Source organism: Panthera leo, chromosome D4 (assembly GCF_018350215.1).
Source record: "Panthera leo isolate Ple1 chromosome D4, P.leo_Ple1_pat1.1, whole genome shotgun sequence".
NCBI classification, from domain to species: domain Eukaryota; kingdom Metazoa; phylum Chordata; class Mammalia; order Carnivora; family Felidae; genus Panthera; species Panthera leo.
The window spans coordinates 51,162,052-51,185,922 of NC_056691.1; the positions used below are offsets into that span (position 1 = coordinate 51,162,052).

Consider the following 23,871-nt stretch of genomic DNA (forward strand, 5'->3'; position numbering starts at 1 on the left):
AATTCCATGCTCATGGATTGGAAGAAGAAATATTGTTACAATGTTGATACTACCCAAAGCAATCTACACATTCAATGCAAGCCCAATCAAAATTGCATCAGGATTCTTCTCAGAGGTAGAACTAACAATCCTAAAATTTTTATGGAACCAGAAAAGACCCTGAATAGCCAAAGTAATGTTGAAAGAGAAAACCAAAGTGGGAGGCATCACAATTCTGGACTTTAGCCTCTACTACAAAGCCGTAATCATCAAGAATGTATGGTATTGTCACAAAAACAGACACACAGACCAGTGGAATAGAATAGAGAACCCAGAAATGGGCCCACAAATGTATGCCCAACTAATCTTTGACAAAGCAGGGAAGAGTGTTCAATGGAAAAAAGACAGTGTCTTTAGCAAATGGTGCTGGGAGAACTGGACAGCAACATGCAGAAGATGAAACTGGATTACTTTCTTACACCATACACAGCAATAAATTCAAAATGGATGAAAGACCTAAATGTGAGACAGGAAACCATCAAAACCCTAGAGGAGAGCAACAACCTCTTTGACCTCAACTGCAGCAATTTTTTGCTCGACACATCCCCAAAGGCAAGGGAAATGAAAGCAAAAATGAACTATTGAGACCTCATCAAGATAAAAATCCTCTTCACTTTACAGGAAACAATCAATAAAACTAAAAAGCAACCAACAATATGGAAGAAGATACTTGCAAATGACATATCAGATAGGGGTTAGTATCCAAAATCTATAATGAACTTACCAAATTCAACACCTGAGAAACAAATAATCCAGGGAAGAAATGGGAAGAAGACATGAATAGACACTTTTCCAAAGAAGACATCCAGATGGCCAACAGACACATGAAAAGATGCTCAACATCATTCATCATCAGGAAAATACAAATCAAAACTATAATGAGATACCACCTCACACCAGTCAGAGTGGCTAAAATTAACAACTCAGGAAACAACAGATGTTGATGAGGGTGTGGAGAAAGGGGAACCCTCTTGCACTGTTGTTGGGAATGCAAACTGGTGAAGCTGCTCTGGAAAACAGTGTGGAGGTTCCTCAAAAAATTAAAAAAAGAACTACCCCACGACCCAGCAATAGCACCACTAGGAATCTATCCAAAGAATACAGGAGTGCTGATTCAGAGGGGCACATGTACCCCAATGTTTATAGCAGTGCTTTCAACAATAGCCAAATTATGGAAAGAGCCTAAATGTTGATCAACTGATGAATGGATAAAGAAGATGTGGTTTATATATACAATGGAATACTACTTGGCAATGAGGAAGAATGAAATCCTGCCATTTGAAACAACATGGATGGAACTGGAAGATATTAAGCCAGGTGAAATAAGTCAGTCTGAGAAAGACAGATACCATGTTTTCACTCATATGTGGAATTTGAGAAAGTAAAGCAGAAGACCATGGGGGAAAGGAAGGGGAAAAATGTTTTCAAATAAAGAAGGAGGCAAACCATAAGAGACTCTTAAATATAGAGAACAAACTGAGGGTTTATGGGGGGATATGGGGGACAGGGGAAAATGGGTGATGAGCATTGAGGAGGGCAGTTGTTGGGGTGAGCACTGGGTGTTGTACGTAAGTGAATCACAGGAATCTACCCATGAAACCAAGAGCACACTTTATACACTCTATGTTAGCTAATTTGACAATAAATTATATTAAAAGAAAATAGCAACGCTACTAAAGCAACAAGACTCCTAGGACTTCACATTGCTTTTCACCCATTGTCAGGTGTAAGATAAGAGAAGCTCTATAGTGAAGATTTGATAGAAAAGAAAGAAAAAGTAAAAATCAAAAGCAAAAATTAATAAGTTAGGGATAAAATCTATAGTTTGTTTTCTTAAGTTGTTTATTTATTTAGAGTGAGAGAGCAGTGGAAGGGCACAGAGAGAGGAGAGAGAATCCCAAGCAGGCTCTGCACTGTCAGCTCAAAGCCTGACATGGGACTCGAACTCATGAACCATGAGATCATGATTTGAGCCAAAACCAAGAGTTGGACACTTAGGTGACTGAACCATCCAGGCACTGCTATGGTTTGTAGTTTAAAAGAAACTAATAAAATAAATAACCACTAGCTAGTTTAATCTAGAAACACTAAGAAAGTACAAATACTGATCATAGTTTGAGAAGGGAAAGAATCTGAACTATAAAGAAAATTAAATGTTTCAAAGTCTAGATAAAATGATTGATTTTCTAGGAAAACATAAACTACCAAAATTGACATGAGAAGAGATAAAAACCCTAAACAGGTCAACAATCTTGAAGATATTAAGAATGTTGCCAAAAGTTACTTCCTGAAGTAGTGTCAAACTTAGTTGTAACATTAAATTGTTTTATCCTTAAAAGGAACACATAATTCTTATAATACTTAGGGTATTTCAGAAACTAATAAAGGCAGGTTTGTTATTTACAAAGGCAGAGAAACACTTAGACCAAACCCTGAGAAATCCAACACACTCAGATGAGATAACTATACACTAATTTCACTTACTATGACCAATGGAAAAAAAAACTTAAATAAAATTTAGCAGTATACTATGAAAATAATTAATTATGACCAAGTTGGGATTATTCTTGAAAAGCAAAGATATTTAAGTATTAGGATACCAATAACTGTAACTGACTATTGGAGATCCATAGAGAGAGAGACCATATGATTCCTTTAATAGATGCTTAAGAGACATTTGATGACATCCAACATTCTTTCTTCATAAAAATCTTTAATAAATGAAGATTATATAATAATTAACTAAATATGAACTTATATTTATACAGGAACACATACAGCTACATATACACTATATATATAAAATATCAAAGGTCAATACCATGTTTAGATTTAAAAGTGATATTCTAGAAGCAATGCTAATAAAATCAAGAGAACTTAAGCCTCTCTTTTATCACCAGTGATGTTTAACATTACTCTGGATATGCTAACAAATATAGCTAGACAATAGTATTATTATGATTAAATAAAATGTAATCATTTAAAGATGATATGATTATTACAACTAGAAAATCTAAAAGAATAAAATAAATTTGATTTTAACAGAACTTAGATTTTTTTTTACATTGTAAACAATGACATGTAAGAAAATTTAATGAAAACAACCCTACTTACTATGGCAATAAGACCATAAAAATTCTTGAGAATGAACTTAAGAAATGTAGAGGTTGTAGAAATTATAAACTGATGAAGAACTGAATAGAGAGACATATTTTGTCCTTGGAATAGATGATTCAAAGTTGTAAAGATATCAACGTTTCCTACATTAATCTAGAAATGAGATGCTTCCTTCCCATAAAAATACCAACAAAACTAAAGAATTGATTTAGAAGACGAATACATAATAATGTACAGAAAAATCTTAAGTATAATGAAGGTTTATTAACTCTACCAAAGATAAGATCTATATTAGTAGATTATGGTACTTGTCAAACAAGAGATTGATCAATGTTTAGTCCTCAACTTAAGAGGGGACTCCAAAATAAATCCAAGTATGTATGGGAATTTAATGTGTTTAAAAATACATTTTAAAGTAGTAGGAAAATAGCTCTTAAGTAAATGTCACTAGGACAACTGGAAGCTATTTGAAACTAGTAAAGGTAGTACTTTACTTTATTCCTTATTCAAATTCCATAGTGGATCAAATGTTTAAACACAAAAATAAAAATACAAGAGTACTAGGAAAAAATGTAAGTGGATGTAACTTGGGGGTAGGAGCATAATCCAAATGCTTGGATTATGACAAAATCTTAGAGTCATAAAAACACTGATAGATTTAAATAATAAAAGTCAAAACCATCTATTAGTTTACCTTAAACAAATTGTTAATGACTTTGAAAAAATGTAGCTTAAAAATAATTAGAAGCCAATAGACTAATATCCATAATATATAAAATGCCTAAATATCAATGAGGAAAAAAGGTAAATAACTGGCAATGCTCAATATTAATAAAGTTATAAAAATAATGTATTTGTGATTAAAATACTGAAGTACGAATAAAATATTCCTCTTTTCCTTTATACTGGAGCTATGTTATTTGGCATCACCTATATCCTGGGGAGGCAAGGACAAAAAACAACAACAACAACAACAATAATGGAGAGTATACGTAAGGAATTCACACTGAAGAAAGCAAGTATGATTGACACAAGCAAGGCTTATCTCAGCTTCATGAATGGGGGTCTACCAAGTACTTTCACATACACATTCATTTAGTGCTCAGATTATTTGTACTTAAAGATGACAAGAGTAATATTTAGAAAGGAAAGAAAGATCCACAATTAGTAATGGAGAATCAAGACTTGAAAGTGCTTCCATTACTCCATTTTATTGCTAGTGCTATGACAAACATCACTGTACAGTTAAGTGCTTCTGTTTGAAGATACACTATCTTTTTGGGGTATAGGGAAGGAAGAGGTGCATATGGGAGTTGGATGGCAAAATCCAAATTTCCATCTAAAACATGACTGTAGAGCCCATTTATTACCATAACAATTTATTTACTTGTGATATTTCTTCACTTATAAAGAACAACTCAGACTTTGGGCCAGACTACTAAGACAGTTTGTCTACTCAAACTAAAGCTCGCTCCCTTCCCTGTGGGGCCAAATTTCAATTTGTAAAGGCTATAAATCAAATATGAGCACATGCTGATCCAGATGTAAAAAAAATCCAGGAAAAAAATACGGTCTTTCCATTTCTGTATTGTTTGGTCTGTTTGGACACATACCTGTGAGTGGGTTTTTATTTATAGAGACACAGTACAGATTGTTTATTATTTTCCTGTTATGGAAGAAATGAGGCTATATTCACAATGTACCGTATTTCTGGGCATCAAAATTACCTTCTACCTGTATCAAATCCCTGTGTTTCCATAATGAAGAGAAAGTCTTTGTGTTCTAATGAATGATACTGTTCAATTTATCATCAAAGTTCATGAATTTCCATTTTGCAGCATTCCCTTTTCAAACACCTATGGACTTGCAATATGTGTTCCAACTACATTTACAGAGATAAGAATCTCATCCTAATAATGCCCTAATATTGGATTACAAGGAAGAACACAATATTGGGTTAAAATGAAAGAGTTTTTCTCAAATGAACCAAATTGAAGAAACAAACTAACAACAGCCAACTGAACTTTTTCATTTCTTACTTTTAGAAGTTTTAGAAATAATTTGCTTTATATTTCAATCACTAAATCCCTAAACTATTAAAATGCAGAAGTAAAAAATATCAATATATGGCAACTACTTATTGGATTTTAATTCTCCCCTGTGAATTCCAGTCAGAAATTCTCATTATTGGTACTTTATTTATTGGTAGTTTATTTATTTGTAGATATTCTATCTGAGAGCATTAAAATTCATTAAAGATAAAAAAATATGTAAACCATTGACAGGTAATGGTTTCCAGCTTTGGGGAAACAAGTTTACCTTAATAATATAATAAATTTACTCTATGAATTCAATTTCTCTATGCTTAGATTTCCCATAAATTTAACAGCAGAGATCATAGCCTGGAATCTACAAGTAATGGAAAACAAGGTCTCTGAGAAGCCACATGCTAAATCAAAGGATCAGTCATGAAAAGTTATGCCCACAAGAGGGGTCCCTATGTTCTCAACGAAACTTTAACTTTCTTCGCACACAATCCTAAAAAGTCCTATTTCCTCACATCCACTCTTACCTCCTTCTTTTTATACAATGGTCAGAGTGGTCTTTGTAGGATAAAAATGTGATAATGCTACACCCTGCTTGACATAGAATATGCCCAATATATGTTTGTAGAAATCAAATTTTTAAAAATATGCTCTACTGAAATGGTATAATATTAAATCACATGGAGATGTATATAACTGCTTACAATTATAAGACAAAAATAGATTCTGGATTTGTGGAAATAGAGGGTATAAGGTAGTTTAGCTAGATGACTAACCACTACTGATTGGAATCTCTTATTTGTAATTATTCACTAAAAATAGAAAAAAAAAACATCTCTATTGCAACAAGTTTCTAAGAAGTTTTGGGACTTATTCCCTTTTCCTCTTATGTGCTTCTTAAATATACATTGAAGAGACAGTTTCAGACATGGTGGCTTCACAATATAGAATATTCTCCATAAACTGAGAACAGGCCAAAAGATGCTACTCCCTTTAATAGAAACCAACAGTAGTCGATATAATTCAGTGACAGCAACCACTCCCAGGTATGGTTTTTAAATATGCAGTAGCTTCGATTAGCATTGTTAAAGAATAACTACCCATCAGGCAATGTGCTAGGCATTTTAAAAATATATTCTCTCATTCAGTCACAAAATACATCTATCTTATCACACAGGCATTTTAATTCCCATTTTGCGAATGAAAGTCAGAGACTCAACTGCTCTTAGTGAAAATAAGATGTCTGCCGAATCTCTGGTAAATCAAAATATCATTAGCATGATTTTCTGTGACATCATAAAGGAAATGAATTGCTAATTTGCATTGAGTCTAGGAAAATGAAAATCAGCCAGGTATAATATTAGCATTAAGCCAGTAATATCCAGAGAAGAGTCTCTGCATCAGGTAGATGATGGAGCATTCCACCTGCTAAAAATAAATAAATGAACTCATTAATGGAACAAGATGTACCTTTAGACTGCTTGGGTACATTTTAACACTAATGATAATGATAATGCTAACTAATATTGCAACTTAGGGGCACTTTCTATGAATCTCACACTGGGCTCTGTTTATATGTGTTATCTTATTTAAGTAGTTCAACTCTTTCTTAGAAGTTATTTTTACATTTTTAGATGAAAAGACTAAAGATCAGGTAGCTTAAAATAATCTCTTAGAGGAACAGAAGTTTTGGATGAAGGCTTCTGTGATTCCAAACTCTGTGTTCTTTACTTCTAGCACATGAACTCCCTGAACAACTGTCTGAAGATATCATATCTCTGTCTTTGCATGACCATGTGCTCACCAAAACTCCTGGTTATCCATATGGCTTCCCACATACTTGACCGAGATATCATCCTAGATAATGAACACTCAAGCTCTTTGAAGGCAGTTATCCTTATTGTAGATAAATGTACTGGCCTTCTTAGTTTACTCCTCTAGAGTAAGCTTAGTGACAGATATTCAGTCCCTCAGTCTCAGAATTCTGGGAGCAAATTAAAGAATTAAATTTTTGAGGTTGAGTATCTCCAGAACAGAAAGACCACACCCATGCAAACCCCCGACACTCGGGTGTCTCTTTTTGAAAACTGGGGTTTATAATCAGTCATTTTGTCACTTTCTGCAGACAATAGAAGACCTTCTGATGAAGTGCCCCATATCCAAGCCAAGTTTATCAACAAGAATTTCTTGAGAAGAGATCTTTATATTAGAAGCACAAGCCTCTGATATGCCAATGAAGAGTTCTTGGGTAAAAGAAAAGATACTCAAAGATGGTTAGATAGGGGCACCTGCGTGGCTCAGTCGAGCATCTGACTTTGGCTCAGGTCTCACAGTTCTTGAGTTCGAGCCTCACATTGGGATTGCTGCGGTCAGCACAGAGCCCACTTTGGATCCTCTGTTCCCCTCTCCCTCTCTCTCTTTCAAAAAAATAAATAAAACATTAAAAAAAGAAGGTTAGATAAAGGAGGGTTTCTTAAGGTTGTTGGGGGATTCTGGAGGCCAAGGGAAGCAGGCTTCACTTCTACTATCCATTTCCTTTCTCAGCATTCATAGGGTCTTTCCTTCCATTTGCCAGTTTCTCTCTCTCAAAATTGGATTAAAAGTACCTCAGAGCTCATCAGAGCATGTCTAATAGACAAGGCCATGGCAGCGGGCACTGAAGGACCGTTAGGTCATACACAGGAGAGGATTACCCTTGCAGTTGCTATTTTCACTTACAGCTTCTCTATATAGGTATACAGTAATTCCTGAAGAGAAGTTACACAGGGGAGGAATCCATGCAGTCAATATTCAGCTAAGCAACTGTCCTTCACATAGTATGTGCTAAGGAAGAAGCTCATTTTGCTTCCAAAGTGTCTGTGTGTGTGTGTGTGTGTGTGTGTGTGTGTCTGTGTGTATAATAGAAAGGTATACAATACATAAAAAGGTCAGAGCAAGGAGAAAAGAGTATAATAAAGCAAAGCTAAATTAGAAGCTGCATGGACATGTACATGAGGACAGACTTGAATAATCAATAAATTCTCAGAGAATCCATCACTTTCATGCTTGGTTTAAGGAGATAACGGCTTCACAGATGTATCAAAATGATGGCTGAAAACATTTATTTTGCTACCTAGATTATCAATTGGCATATATAATAAAGTATTTAATTTTGTTCTATGAATTCTTTAAAAAAGTTGTCTATACAAGGTTTCTAGGCATTATAAATGAGGTAAATGCACAGAGAATTAAAATTCTGGAACTATGTTATGGCATATTTTAAAGTCAAAGTCCTCTCAGCTAAAAAAAAAAAGTAATAAATTCTTTGTTTCAAATAAGTTTTAATTGGTGTATGTGCAGATTTATTTTTTTTAGATAACTGACATATGAACCATTTTTCTGATATTAAATTTTATTAGAATAAAAAGATTACTAAAAAAATACACATGAAATTTTAAATTCCTTGATAACTTTCTGGGATTTCCAAGGAGGATTTGGAAGTCTGATCAACAAGAACCAAATGGCATGTTTCCTGCTTTACCTGATTACTTAGCTAAATAAAGACAGTAACATTTATTTCAACTATGTTTCAGGTAACTAAGAACATCTGCTATAATTGAACACAGACAGTTCCTTTGTCCTCTCTTGTAAGATAGCCTATTACCTACAGTTGTGGGGTAACTGAGATTTTTTTTTTAACTATGAAAAGGTGACTGATATTTGTTCAAAACAGAGAGCTGACTGGAAGCTCTGAACCCAGACCCATTGAATGGGAGATGTTGGTTCATTTGATTGCTGACATCATATTATGAGTGCCTAACAACTTCCGGGGAATGTGCTGCCTTATAAAAGGGAATCTACAGCAATTGTGAAAAAAATTAATTACTCTAGGACATTAAGGTTAATAGGATCATTGTCTAATGTTCTAAGAGGCAGGGAAGATCTGCTGAACTGAGCATGTCAGGATATTAATTGCACTGATCGGAGTCTATTGGAGTCCAACAGAAATAGTGTCCACCTCGTGTGGTATCTCAAGAGAGGGCTCTGGCTTACAGTGATTTCTGTGAAGTGGCCCATTCATTAAAGGGGATGATGGTCCTGTAGACCTATCACATTAAAAAATAAAAGGAATGAGAAAAAAATTCTAGTGCTAACTTATTTGTTGCCTCACCAATGTTCAGTAATTGGACAAAATTTCATCCTAATTATCTGCTACTTTTCTGTTCCTTTATATCAGGCTCTACTCATCAATTCACATGGCTAAATTGTCCCATAAAGACAAAAATCAGTATTTGTCTTTTATTTATTTTTTATAATTTGTCTTTTCTGTTACACCTTTACTTCTACTGTTTGCTCTTCATATCTATGATTTGATACTCTACAAATGTGAATTAATTCATTCTTCCCTACCCATTCATTTACTTACCAAATATTTAATGATGGTTTCTAAAGAGGGGTACATTTTTCATATTTTGTTCATTATTGTACTTTCAGTGTCTGGCACTATCTAACAATGGTTACTGTATGAAAGAATGAATGAATGACCGAATGAACTTAGTGTCAAGCACCATACTGACTGCTGGTTTTTGGCTCCATACCCCAGTTTATTAGTCTCTTTGATACTATCCTTTGTTTCCCTTCCTAGCATTTTAGACATTCATACCCACGACCAGTATTTGATGTTATTCCATCTTCCAATTTTGATCTTTCCAGTGTTTGCAGAAGGGGACTTAAATCTGGCCTCACAGAATCTCATCCATTGCATCAATAGCTTGACCAATGTTCAGCCAAAGGTTGAAGAACATGGAAGGCAAGGTTAAGATCACAATATAAATGCATAATATTTACATAGAGAAATTTCTAATAGGCTTTCAGTTGTATAAATATATCTTTGGGCCCTAAGATTTCTCAAGGAAAGTCTATTGTTCCCTAGTCCCCCAGCACCACTTGGGGGTAAAAGAGACTTAAAGTATAGAGAAAAGGCATTTGGATGCATGATGATATGAATACCATTAAGAGCAAAAAAATGTTGGCTGGGAACTTGAATATTGTTATCCAGGTTATTTTGCCAATTAAAATACACAGCATTTAAGTGCAACTAATGATTTTTCATTGAAAGCAAGTGAAAGTACTTAAACACAAACTCATTAAAAATCATTCAGCACCAGTACCAACCAAAAGATAGTATTATCCTCATTTGCTGATGAAAAAACATGAGACAAAAATCAGGTAATCCTCCTCAAACTAGAAAGGAAGTCCATTATTACAATTTCTCACCTTCATTTATATTGCAAATCAAGCGAGAAGGATTCATGTATAATAGCAACCAGCTAGCAGAGAGTAACTTTCCAGGATGCAGAATTCAGACACCATTTATCTCCTCTCATAGGCAGATTCTGGGAGACTATTACCAAATGCTACTTTAGAACTTTTCACCTTTGGCAGTTTTCACCATTTCATTACATCTCTGTAAAAACTTGCATTTTCTATTTTATTCACTACTAACAATCCATTCCTTCCAGTTAAACTTTACCCAAAAACAGTATTCATAATTTTCCCAAAGTTTCATAAAACAGTGTTCCTCAAAATGTTTCACTATTATGTGTTAGAATGGCTATTATCAAAATGACAAAAGAGAGCAAGTGTTGGTGAGGCTCCTCAAAAATTAGAAATAGAGCTGCCATATGATTCATCAATACCACTTTTGGACAAATATTTAAAGGACAAGCAGTCAGTATCTTGCAGAGATATCTGCACCCATATATCCATTACAGCATTATTTATAACAGCCAAGATATGGAAATAACCTAAATGTCCATGGGTGGGTGAATAAAGAAACATAATATATATATTCACAGACACACACACATATACACATACACAGTGGAATATTATTCAGCTTTAAAAAAGAAACCTTGCCATTTGCAACAACATAGATGAACTTGGTAGACATTATGTTAAATGAAATAAACCAGATCTAGAAAGACAAATACTCCATGACCTCATTTATATGGGGGATTTAAAAATGTTGAACTTATAAAAGCAAAGAGTAAAATGGTGGTTGCCAGGGGCTGGGAGGGTAGGGGAAAGGAGTAAATGTTTGTCAAAGGGTACAAACTTCAAGCTACAACGTGAATAAGTTCTGGGGATCTAATGTACAACGTGGTGATTATAGTTAATAAAACTGTATTAAATAGTTGAAACTTGCTCATTGAGTTGGTCTTAAGTGTTCTTAGTATACACACACACACATGCAAAAGAAACCATAATTATATGAAGTGATATGGTAATTAGTTTGAGAGCAATAATTTCACTCTATATGCATATCAAAACATCACCTTGTATACCTGAAATACATATTTTTTAAAATTTTCTAAGTATGCCACAACAAAACAGCCAACCCCTCATCCTCACCTCTGCTCTTTGAATCTAATAAAGCTTCAACCTCTAAAGCTCACTTACTCAAATAACTGCTAGCTCCCTTACCTCACATCTTCTACCTTTGGCATAAAGGAAGACATCTTAAATTCCAGAAACTGGTTGAAAAATTACAGGAAAAGCCTGATTCACCTGGCTTGGGTCAGATACACAGCAGATCAACAAACTGGAGCTACTGAGGCAGAGAAATGGTGTAATACAGAAATTCTCTCAGAACCACATGGCTTTAGTCACGGAGTAAGCCTTTCCCCACTGCAGGACAGAATACTAGGGAGATCCAACAGCAGTAACAAGTCTACTACATGGCTTATTTTAATATGAAATGTAATCATTCCTTTACTATACATTGCACTCTGCATTTCAGGAAGATATTTTATATTTTTTTTCTGCATTATTTGTATCTTCTTATGTATTACTCTCTACTCTGGAGATGACTGGATGGTGGCAGTTTGGGTGGGGTTCTGGGATCCCAGCAATTGCCCATAGAAGCTATTGCTTACATGTGGCTTAGAGAGGTGCATGTTAACTAAACAAAAAATACAGGATGGCACGGTGAAGAATGACAGGGAGACTACCTTTTGGTGCATGATTCAACACCGGTGAGGATAAGGTGTCAGGAGTTGCTTGTGGAAGGCCAAGTGCTGAAACATTCTAAGTAACAGGTTTAGAGGTTTAGATTTTATTCTTTAGGCAACACAGATACATCAGAAATTTTAGAGATGGAAGTTACACTTATATTCATGTTTCAGAAAACAATTCTAGCAAAAATGTGTATGGCCAATTAGAGGGACAAGAAACCAGAGGCAAAAGATTACTTTAATAAGTTTATTATAAATATTCCACACATTTGAGAGACATTGAAAAGGAGGCATCCACATAATCTGGAGCTAACTGGTAGTTAAGAAAAGAGCAATAGTCAAAGGTAAGACAGACTTTGAGCTACAGGGGGAACATCAGGCTAAGAGGTTAAAATTAGTAGATACTTAATGTAACCTGAAATTAATGAGTTGTAAATTGAAACTCTTTCTGTCCTTTTTAAATAGACCATAAAGATATTTGAAATAATCTTTTTTTTTTAAGTCATCTATACACCCAGTGGAAGGCTTGAACCTACAACCCTGAGATCAAGAGTTGCATGCTCCACCAATTGAGCCAGCCGGGTAGATATTTGAAATAATGCTATGGTTAAAATTTTTCCAAAGGACAGAAGAGTCTAAAATTCACTCAAAATAACCTTTTGAATTCAGATGGTAAGATTCGGGAGAAGTGAGTCACAAGGCCTAAAAGTAATGTGTGATGGTACCATATGTTGCTTCTCTCAATAACTTTTTTACTTGTTCTTAAAGACAAAAATAAATAAAAATAAAAATACATGTTCAAATATCCATCAACAATATCAAGAGTACAGATCATGGTGGATAGTTACTTTTCCTTTGTGGACTACAGAGTCTGCCTAATTCAATAATCATTACCACACATACCACAATCCTACAGCCCAATTTTCTGCCTAAACAAGCTCCAACTTGCCTATTTACAATTCACTGGATTTTATTAAAACTCTATTAACAATTGTTCAACTGATTTGACTTCTTGGTATAAGTAACAAAGTCCACAACAGCCTGGAATTAAGATGTGTTTGGCCCTGACTTGTAACATTGATCAAGTTGCAACCAAGGAGGTCAGCTTTCATTTGTTCAGGAAATGATTCTGCCTGTATCTTTATCTAAGCCAAAAATGTCAAATTAATCAGGAAGGAAACTTAATAAATGTTGGGAATTATTCTTTGCTTAAATTCAATAAAAAAAAAAAATGAAGCCCTATTTCACTAGTGGTATCATAGGTAAATGTTATTAAAAGTGACAACTGTAAAGAAATATCTGGTGCCTATCTAAATTGTTCATTTTCATTTGAACTACAGGTACATATTTTGACCTCTGCAAATGCTTTATAAACTTAGGATTCATGATATTTCATTCACATGAATGAAATTCTAGTGAATTTGTATTCACTGGATATTTACAGATCAGTGGCAATGTGTCAGGCACTATGGTAAAATATAAGATGATAATAATGAGTATATTAATAAAAAATAATTTTTCATGTTACTATTTGCCAGAAAATTCTAAGAATTTCTCATGTATTTATCATTAACTTTCCTTAAAAATGTTATGAGATTTGGAAACTTTTATTACCTCTGTTTTACAGATGAAAATACAAATGCAAAGTAATTTGCTCAATGATACATAGCTTTAAAAGTATGGAAGCTGTAATTTTGAACCAGATTAATTGTTTCTAAAGTCATTCTATGGTAAAAGATGAATAATGATGAATTACACTGGAGCATGACAAATAAATGTCTTGAGAGCACACAAAAAAATCATCTTGACATCCAGCAATCGGGAAAGCCATCAGGGAGGTAACATAGGCAAAGTGTCTGGATAGCTTTATGCCTTTGAGGTGGCTGGTCCACTCCCACATACATGGTTAGCAGGCACCATACCATCAGGATAAGTTCTTGACATCCTGTCTGTAGGTATGAGCACCAAATCTTGAGCAACTCTCTCAACTCTCCTGACCCAGTTCCATATGCCCTTTGCTCCCTGTCTCGTTAGTATATTGACAGAAGACTTTCACTCATCATATGTAATATTGCTGGCCATTTCTCCTCCACTAACAATTTTGTCTTTCAACTTGAGTTTGACACCCACAGGTTCCTTGGTACAGTTTTGTCTAGAGTCATTTGGACTCCGCTACAGTGAAGCACCAACCTCATCCCTGTGCAACTCTTAGGCTGGGACAGTCTTCTTCCCAGTTAATCTCTTGGACAAGAAAGTAGACATGGAGTCCTCTTAATTTTTCATTGTTAGTTTTTCTAATTTTGACAAAGCTACTTTGAGTGCAAACCCAGATTTCTAAAATAAGAACAAGTGCAGTCATAAAGTTTACCATCTCTCTAAAGAACAATGTTTTTTTATAGTTCACTGTACAACATTTGCTCAAAACAGAAGTGAATCAATAGTATTTTATTGGTCTCTTTCATGCTAACTCTTTGTTAATGGCACACTAAATCTTGTTACTTTGTTGAACTTCATTGCAGAGACCCTATAACGTGTATTGGGATATCCAGGGCCCAAAGTTTGGGGTTAAGGAGTCTGATTGTGGAGGAAGGTCAAGTACAAAAAGGATGGGAGATAATTCTTGTATCTACTTTCCACTACTCCTGGTTTTACACAAAAGATGCTTAGTTTTGTTCAAGTCATACAGTAGCCTAACCAAAAAATCTGCATTCCCAAATACATTATTACCATGCCGCTCCCCATTCATTTTCAGGTGTAGGGGAAAGCAAAGTAAATGTGATAAAATGAATGATGAAAATAAAAAAAAAAATCATTGAGCCTATAAAGCTTGTGGTTTTACCTATAATTGTTTTCCATTTCTTCCTTATCCATTTTGAACTGGCATTTTTTCCTCTAGAAAGCTGAGGAAGGCTTCTTTTCAATGACTTTAACTATTTTCCTCTCTCCATTTGCCAAATCTAAGTATACTGAAGGAATTTCATACTTAATGATTAGAACTGATCACTAAATTTGCTAGCTCTGAAAACATAATCTATTTTATATATCAAAAACTTTATTTTTCTTCACAATCCCAGCCTAATGGGAAAACAAAACGAAGAGAATAGTCTAAAAAAAAAAAATCAAAGCAATTCAATGGAACTATTATTTACCAAACACAAAACCACCAAACACATCAATAATATGCCTCTTACCCTTTAGGCATCACCTTCCAAAACATACTTATAATTTTCATGCATTTATTCATTTAACAAATGTCCCTCCCCCAAACCAACTATAAACCAAACATTGTGCTAAGTACAGAGCATATGGAGATGAAAAAGACATAGCTTTTGTCTACAAGGAGCTTCTAAACAAGAAAAAGAAACCAAGTACTCACAATATAGTGGATCCAACAAATTTGTTTTCTGGAGCCTGACTGCTTGTGTATAACTCTTGGTTTTGTTACTTACTAGCTCTCTCAACCTCAGCTTCCTCAGTGAGGAAAGAAAGATATAGAAGGGTTCTCATCCCATGTGTTTGTTGTTAAGATTAAATGAAATAAGGTGCACATGCTTCGAGCAGTAACTATCTCACAGGGATCAAGAATTAATTATTATTGTGAACAATTGCTACTTCACAATACTAAAACACTCTCACATGCACTCACAAAGGTTTAGAAGCCATGGGGCATTCAAACACAGTGGTTCAATGGAGAGATGATTTATTTTTATTTGGTGTTAGAAGGATGCTCAGGAAGACTTTAGGGCATTTGTGGCAGACAGTAAAGAAAGAATGTGATTATAATTTATTGAGATGAGGCAGGACACAGGAGATGGATTTGTTTTTTATTTTATTTTGAGAATGGAATAAGTGTTGCTTTCCAGAACTGTAGAATTTGACACCCACCCCCCCAAATATCTAATGGGGTTTTCTCTAATCAATGGTATTAGCAATTTTTTTCTTTCTTTCTTTTTTTTTTCTTTCCCAAATTCTAAACTTGGGTTCTTCTATCTGGTGGAAAAACAAATGGGCTTTTAGATTCTATCAAGTCCTGTCTAAATTAAGAATAACTACTACTACTTCTGCTACTAGTCTGTGCTAGTTTATTTACCTACTTGGATGTGACTCTTTTGGGGTATCTACTGAACACCAAAGATGGTCAATGATTTCTAATTGATTATGGTGAGAGAAAAGTCTGGTTGTAGCTCATGCCATTATGGCTAAAGCAGAAATTGTTCAAATTGGCATCTGATGGATTTAAAAATGTCCCAGGTGACTCTAATAGAAAGTCAGGTTTGCAAACAATTAGTTTAGGCATAGTAGTCATCTCCTTCCCTATGCATTTGGAAAGTTCTTCATAGGAGTAAGGAGGTGGTTTTTCTAGCCAGTTTAAGTGATTATATGAATGGTTGGAGCCAAGACCTAAAGATTTCTGGGACTTAAATTGCACTAAAGTAAAGCAACGGGAATATACATGCTCTACACTTGGACAATATAAATAAATAAACTGTCAGTTCCATCTGCACACAGTAGGAGATGTTCTCACAAACGACATTAGAATAACCATGTGTGGTTTTGCCACCCAGTATTCCTTCAGATGTCTTATCCTTGAGACATACCTTATCCCATTTAAAAATGAACCACAAGAAAAAAAAAAGTTAGAGAGGGAGGGAGGCAAACCATAAGAGACTCTCAAAAACTGAGAATAAACTGAGGGTTGATGGGGGGTGGGAGGGAGGGGAAAGTGGGTGATGGGCATTGAAAAGGGAACCTGTTGGGATGAGCACTGGGTGTTGTATACAAACCCAATTTAACAATAAATTTCATATTAAATAAATAAATAAATAAATAAATAAATAAATAAAATTAATATATAATGCAAGATATAAAATAATGTATAAATAAATAAATAAGAACTATATATCTGCATCTATGAGTTCAATTCTTTCAAGCTTTTAACAGGCAAACAAAATACCCTGTCCAAACAAAACAAAAAAAATACAAACTTCTATGACTCATATATGCACTAACATTTTGTAATCATGTCTTAAAGGATATGAAGAGCTTTATCATTTTCCTTATTATTATTTTTTTAAGTAGTCTACATGCCCAGCATCCAGCCCAATGTAGGGCTTGAACTCACGACCCTGAGACAAAGACCTGAGCTGAGATCAAGAGTTGGAGGCTTAACCGACTGGGGCACCCAAGTGCCCCCCTTATTTTTGATTTGTATATTTTGAAAATTTAACTCATTCTTCCATAGAGTTGAGGCAGCAGCACACAGAACAAAAAAATACCAGATCAGCCATTACCCATACACTAATTTTTTTTGGCTAACATTGGAATATTCTTTAAAATAAGTAGAGTTGGTGAGAGACAGTAAAGGGCAATTTTTTTTTGTATAAAAGATTTATTTTCATTGTATTTGAAATATAGTAGTCCAGAAGCCAAAATGAAGCTTTTAGAAATGAAGACTTACTGGGGAAAAAAAACCCAGAAGAAAATATATTTAATAATAACATATAATAAGTATAGGGGTTCTAACTTATTGATTCTTTCAAAATTATTCATTATTTTATCCATTCAAAAATTATTAATCAACTGCCTATTGTGTCTAGGCACCATTCTAGATTCTGATTCTAGATTGTGATAATGTAGCAATGAATAAAATAGACAATATCCCTGTCTTTATGGGGCTTGCAATTTATTAGGGGGACTGACATGAGGCAAATAAATAAATATATGTAATATATAGTTAAGGACATAGACTATACAATATGGAAGCCAGAACTGAAAGATGAAACGGCAGCTGGAAGGGAGAGTGAGGTAAAAAATGAGTTATCTGCTTTGTTTTGTTTATTTATTTACCAAGTGAGAGAAATCATAGCATGAACTTTGCTCTGGAATTCTTTCTGTCTGGATTGCTTTTTTTCCCCCGAACACAAATCTAATTTTCTTATATGCTTTGCTCAAATGTCATCTTTTCAGTGAGGCCTTTACTGATCATCTTATTTAAGATTGTGCCCCTCTCCACCTATCAGCACTCCCTATCTGATCTATATCTTCTATATTTTAATTACTGCTTTTGGTTATTATCTGCCTTAGCCCCATAACAATCCAAGCTCCATGAGGGCAAGAATTACTTTCTGTTATGTTCACTGCTGAATCCCCAGCGATTTCAACAGTTCCAGACATATACCTGGTATTAAATACATACATCTGAATGAATGTTTGAATGAATTAACAAATAAGCAGCCAGCAGAGTGTTTTAACATATAGGCGAGGCAAGGAAAGGACATCGGTTGGGGTGAACATAATGAACACTACAATGAACAATGGACAATAATAGTCTCTGCCATCAGTACCCACCTTCTAGTGACTGGAAATAAACAGACAATCCTACTCCAATGTGATGAAAGTTCTGGGTGTTCTGGAAACACAGGAATTTCCTCCTCTGCTGTGAAATGAAGACAAGCTAATTGAGATGGGGTAATAGCTAAATGAAGACTTGAATATTAGAGCTACCCAGGTGAGGAAAGGCAGAGAGAACAGCATGTGCAAAGTAACTGATGATAAGGGAGAGCTTGCTACCTTATGGGAACTGTAAATATTTGAGGGTAGCGGAAGTTTACAGGGTATTTTAGGACACCCTGAACATAAAGGACTTGATGCAGAGGACAAGCGAGAGTCACTGAAGGGTTTTACATAGGGAGTCACAAGATCATATCTGTAATGTTGGAGAGAATGATTGGAATGTGGATACTAGCAATAGTTAACTTGGCATTAGGTGATAGTGGACTCAACCTACATAGTGGCATTAAGGGTGGGAAGAAGCATAGAAAATCTGATGATAGTGCATGCCCTTCCCCAGAACAAAAGAAAAAATTTGTAGTTCAAGAAAGAAGGAATAATAAATCCATTGATGCCTTCCAGTGGTAAATAGGTTATTTGCAAAGTAAGATTAGCTCCTAGAAAAGTTCCATAGCTGAACCTTTCTATCTGTTCTCCTTTAAGTGCTCACAAGTGTGGATTGCTTCTCTAAGTATCATTGTGCATGCATGGAGCTTCAAGGCTAAACAGCAGAACTGGGGAGGGACCCTGGTTCTGTTGTGTCAACTATCTGAAGCATCAGGATGTAGAAGTATCTTTTGTAGGAGCCAGAAAAGATATCATATCAGGTGTTAGTCTAGGAAAGAAATTGTCTAGAAGGGCAGAAGACAACTTTCCGGACCTTTTTTCCTACTACCTTTATTAAGCCCTTGTTCCTTTCTTTCCCTTGGCTTCACCCAAGAGCGTTGTGTTTTGCCCTTAGCCTGAAGTAAACAGACATTGTATTCTGTTCAACCTCTGATGTTAATTCTGCCTCTTAAGTCACCCTTTCGTCTTCTTCATCTTGCTCATATATCTCACACACATACATGCATGTGCACACAGACACACACACACACAGACACATACACACATCCTACATTTTTACTCTGGAAGCTCTATCATAATGCTCGGGGTCTATTCCTAATTTTGCATCTCTGTCATGCAACACAGGTTTTACTGTCAAAAAAATGTTGGAATGAATGCAGGTATGCTAGATATGAAATGAGAAATAGTGTTTCATATTTATAGGAACACCGACTGAAATACCTGAAGTCGAAAGAAGAAAAAAAAACAGAGTAACTGTACCAAGAGGAAGAGAGGAGATGCCAGTATGATAAGTGTGTCTTAGTCCAGTCAGTCTGCCATAACCAGATACCACAGACTGATTGACTTAACTAACAGAAGTTTATTTTCTCATAATTCTGAAGACTGAGAAGTCCAAGATCAAGATGCAGGCTTATTTGGTTCCTGGTAAGGATTCTTTTCCTTGCTCATAGTCAGCTGCCTTCTCACCTCAACAGTGAAGAAAAAGAGAGAACTCTGGTGTCTCTTCCTTTTCTTATAAGGACACAGGCCCTATCGAGTTAGGGCTCAAACTTATGACCTCATTTAACCTTTATCTCCTCCTCATAGGTCCTATTTCTAAATACAGTCACATGGGGGATAGGGCTTCAACACATGAATTTTAGGGAAACACAATTCATTCCATAGCAATATGCCTATTTAGTGAATCTCTGACAGATGTTCACAAACTCAGTGCTTTTATGTTCAAGTGTTTCCCAGCTTTTTTACATCCATTATCAGCTTTTAAAATGTCATGCATTAGGCATGTGGGCAGTGCTCTAGGGACTAGTGGTTTGTTGCACTGCAAGAGTCTGCACAATGACCTACAAAGAGGCTTGCTGTTTAAGCCAGATGACCTACATTTGAAGTCTAGTTTTGACACTCCCACTTTTGGGCAAGTAAAGTTATTTACATTCTCAGTGCTCATCTATAAGATAGAGATAATACATCCTGCCATGTTGTTGTGAAGCCTGAAGGAGTGACATGTATGGAAACATTTGAGGTACAAAAGATGTTCTACAAGTACACGGCCTTTAGACTTCATTCAATCTAGTCACTTGTCTCAGCAACCATCAAGATTTCATTTCTTATTGGTAGTGTGCTGATAACTGGCATTTACTGTGTGCCAGACAGTGTTATAAGTCACTTTAAGTTTATGTCATATCTAAATTAATCTTCACAAACATGAAGTAGCTGTTATTATTACTCTCAAGAAACAAAGTCAGCTTCTACCGACATAGAAGAACCTAGTGGCTATTGTTCAGCCTATTCAGAGACAGAAAAAAAGCTAGAATATGTAAGACAAGAAGTCCCTAAATTCTGAGAAACTACTTAAAATTTTTCTTAAGTTTCTTTATTTATTTTGAGAGAGGCAGAGAGAATGTAAGTGGGGAGGGGAAGAAAGAGAGAGAAAAAGAGAGAGAGAGAGAGAGAGAGAGAGAGAGAGAGAGAGAGAGAGAGAGAATCCCAGGCAGGGTCCACACTGTCAGTGCAGAGCCCGGCATGGGACTCAAACCCACAAAACCATGAGATTATGACCTGAGCCAAAATCAAGTCAGATGCGCAACTGAGCCACCTAGGTGTCCCAAGAAACTACTTTTGATTTCATTGAGATTCCTAAGATTATGGAGGAAGGTGGCTGGCATTAACAACCTCTAATGACTGCCCCTACTTCTGAAAGGGGTGGTCTGTTAGTTTCCTATTTCTACTGTAACAAGAAGCAAGACCATCGTCACCACAGTAAACCAAAACCAAGCACAACCTGAAATAGGAGAGAGGGGTGGGGGCAGAGACTATGAGGAAACAAACACCAAGTCTATAAGGAAGTGAATGGAACAAACATGCAGAAAAGAGGCAGAGATTTAGGAGGTCCTTCATTAACAAGCTCTTTATTCCTTATTAGATACCTTTCAAACTCCTGCTTCTCGCAACCAGAACAGTTTTAATTAGAAGCATGCTTGAGCAGGGTGGAGGCTGTACCTGAAAAATCCTCCACCTACCCTAAAACCCCATGAGAGCATGGAAAGGGGTTGTTGCAGGCGTCACAGAGGATGGGAGGCTTGGAGGGTAAAAGATAAAGAAACTACAGGCATGGACAGAAGTCCTAAAATCCAGGACTGCAGGGATTTCATACTATCCCCATATGTACTGGAGTTTCCCTACTCAATAATTTGTTGTCATGTTTCTGCTCTCCCAATTCCAGCATTGCTGTGACCAAAAAACAAACAAACAAACAAACCCAAAAACACAGCTCTGGTTCCTGTGAAGTTCTGATGGCTGAAATGCAGTGAAAACAGCATCTACACCATGGCATCAGCTGCCACTGCTATATCTGACGTTACTGAGTATTCACCAGGTACTGTGCTAAGCACTTTCCCTGCATTATCTCACAGAGTTCATACAAGAAGCCTACAAAGCAGAAAGTAGTATTATTTTCATTGTAAACATCTTAACATTGAGGTAATCTTAACCTACATGCTGAATGTTTCTGTGATGGAAATACATTAATCCTTTTAACATAAATCCATAATAAAACTAACACATTTACAGGCAGAAAAAGGAGCTTTGGAGAGAAATTTTAGGGAAGGATAGAGAAAGGAGTTCCAAGGGTTTGCAGTGATGAAAATGTATGGTCTGGCTTCAATTCATTGTCTTTAGGCATGAATTTCTTTAAATTTTTTTTTCCCCTGAAGCTTTCTTCTAGCTCCAACTCCTTTTTTTCAGTCTGACAGAAATGTCTTGCTTTTTCATCTTCTACAAATGAATGTTAAGGAAAAGAATACTGGCTGAAATACTGCCTTTTGCCTATGGCCTATAGCTCACATGCATTCATGGACTGCGGAAACAGGGGCTTGGGGCAGATGCCAACTCCTGGAGTCCAGCATATGTCATTCCAAGCTTGAAACTCTTCTCTTTGACTGTGGTTATTAGAATCAGCCTCTAGGTGCTCACCTGTTTTAAACTATTTTTTAAGTTTATTTATTTATTTATTTTGAGAGAGAGAGAGAGAGAGAGAGAGCGAGCATGAGCAGGGTAGGGGCAGAAAGAGAGGGAGACAGAAAATCCCAAGCAGGCTCCATGCTGTGAAGTGCAGGGCCCAACATGGGGCTCCAACTCATGAACTGTGAGATCATAACCTGACCCGAAAACAAGACTTGGGCACTTAACCAACTGAGCACCCCCAGGTGAAGGCTCTAATTCAGCAGAGGCAGTTTCCCCTTCAAAGATTCTCTTTGATTATAGTTTTAAAGACAGCTTAAAGATTTCAAATGTTTATTTTATATATGTAAAAATGAGACATGTTAGGATCATTGGAGTTTATCAGTGAAGGAAAGTGGGAAACCATGGAGCATCCAATAATACGCTACTGAAGTCACTGCTTCACCTGCTTCACATTGCCCACATTCTTCCTTTCCATTCTGGAAAGATGTGGAAGATCACTTTCCTTAAAATGCATTTATATCTGCTATTTTCTCTTATATGGCAGGACCATACTGTGAGGCAGAGAGCTGAACTCTAGGGGAGTGGAAAATTGGAAAGTGAGATATAACAGGAGAAAAAAATTAAAAAAATATATTCTTCTTGTTGAGGCTTTAAAAGATATCACCAACTTTCTGGCTTGTACATGGAAGCCAGGAGACCATAACATGAACAACCCATCCACTGCCAGGAAAAGAAGGTACATTTTGAAGAGAGATGCAGAGGGGATAGGACCATCTGTGAACCACCAGTCCAATCTAGAAATGCCATACAATGCAAGTACTTTGACATACAGGCCTTTTAACGACAGAATGTTTATTAGAGTGTTTCAGTTTTGGGGTGTCTGGGTGGCTCAGTCAGTAGGAGGCTGACACTTGATTTCAGCTCGGGTCATGATCTCAGGGTCATGGGATTGGTACTGACACTGGAGCCTGCTTGGGATTCTCAGTCTCTCTCTCTCTCTCTCTCTCCCTCTCTTTCTCTCTTTCAAAATAATACATAAACTTCTTAAAAAAATAATGTTTCAGTTTTACTCTGTGTATAACTAGTGAGGAAATAGTTTTCATTGATTTATTTAGTCTAGTATGTATATATTAAGAATCTCCTGTATACTGTGCCTGGTGTGTTTTATCTTGTTTAGCCACTAGTAATTTCCTTTATCTTTAGGGAGTATAAATTATTCACTTAAAGTCAGAAAATCTTAACTTCTTTATCCACCTACTTTTTCAATGGCTAAAATCCAGGGCTAGTATAAAAGTTAGCTGGTTTCTACAAACTCTGCT

At 35.8% G+C, this 23,871-nt stretch overlaps 1 protein-coding gene across 18 annotated transcripts in view; it reads right to left on the bottom strand.

Moving 5' to 3' along the window:
• LINGO2 (leucine rich repeat and Ig domain containing 2) overlaps positions 1-23,871 on the bottom strand; it is a 441,629-nt gene that overhangs the window by 187,708 nt on the left and 230,050 nt on the right. For 16 of the 18 annotated variants that reach the window (XM_042913615.1, XM_042913614.1, XM_042913609.1 and 13 more), the window contains one exon: positions 18,545-18,632. The exons of 1 other annotated variant lie outside the window; for it this stretch is intronic. The gene's annotated coding sequence lies outside the window, so the exon portion shown is untranslated. The remainder of the gene's footprint in view (positions 1-18,544; positions 18,633-23,871) is intronic. One more of the 18 variants, XM_042913602.1, reaches the window with a different exon arrangement.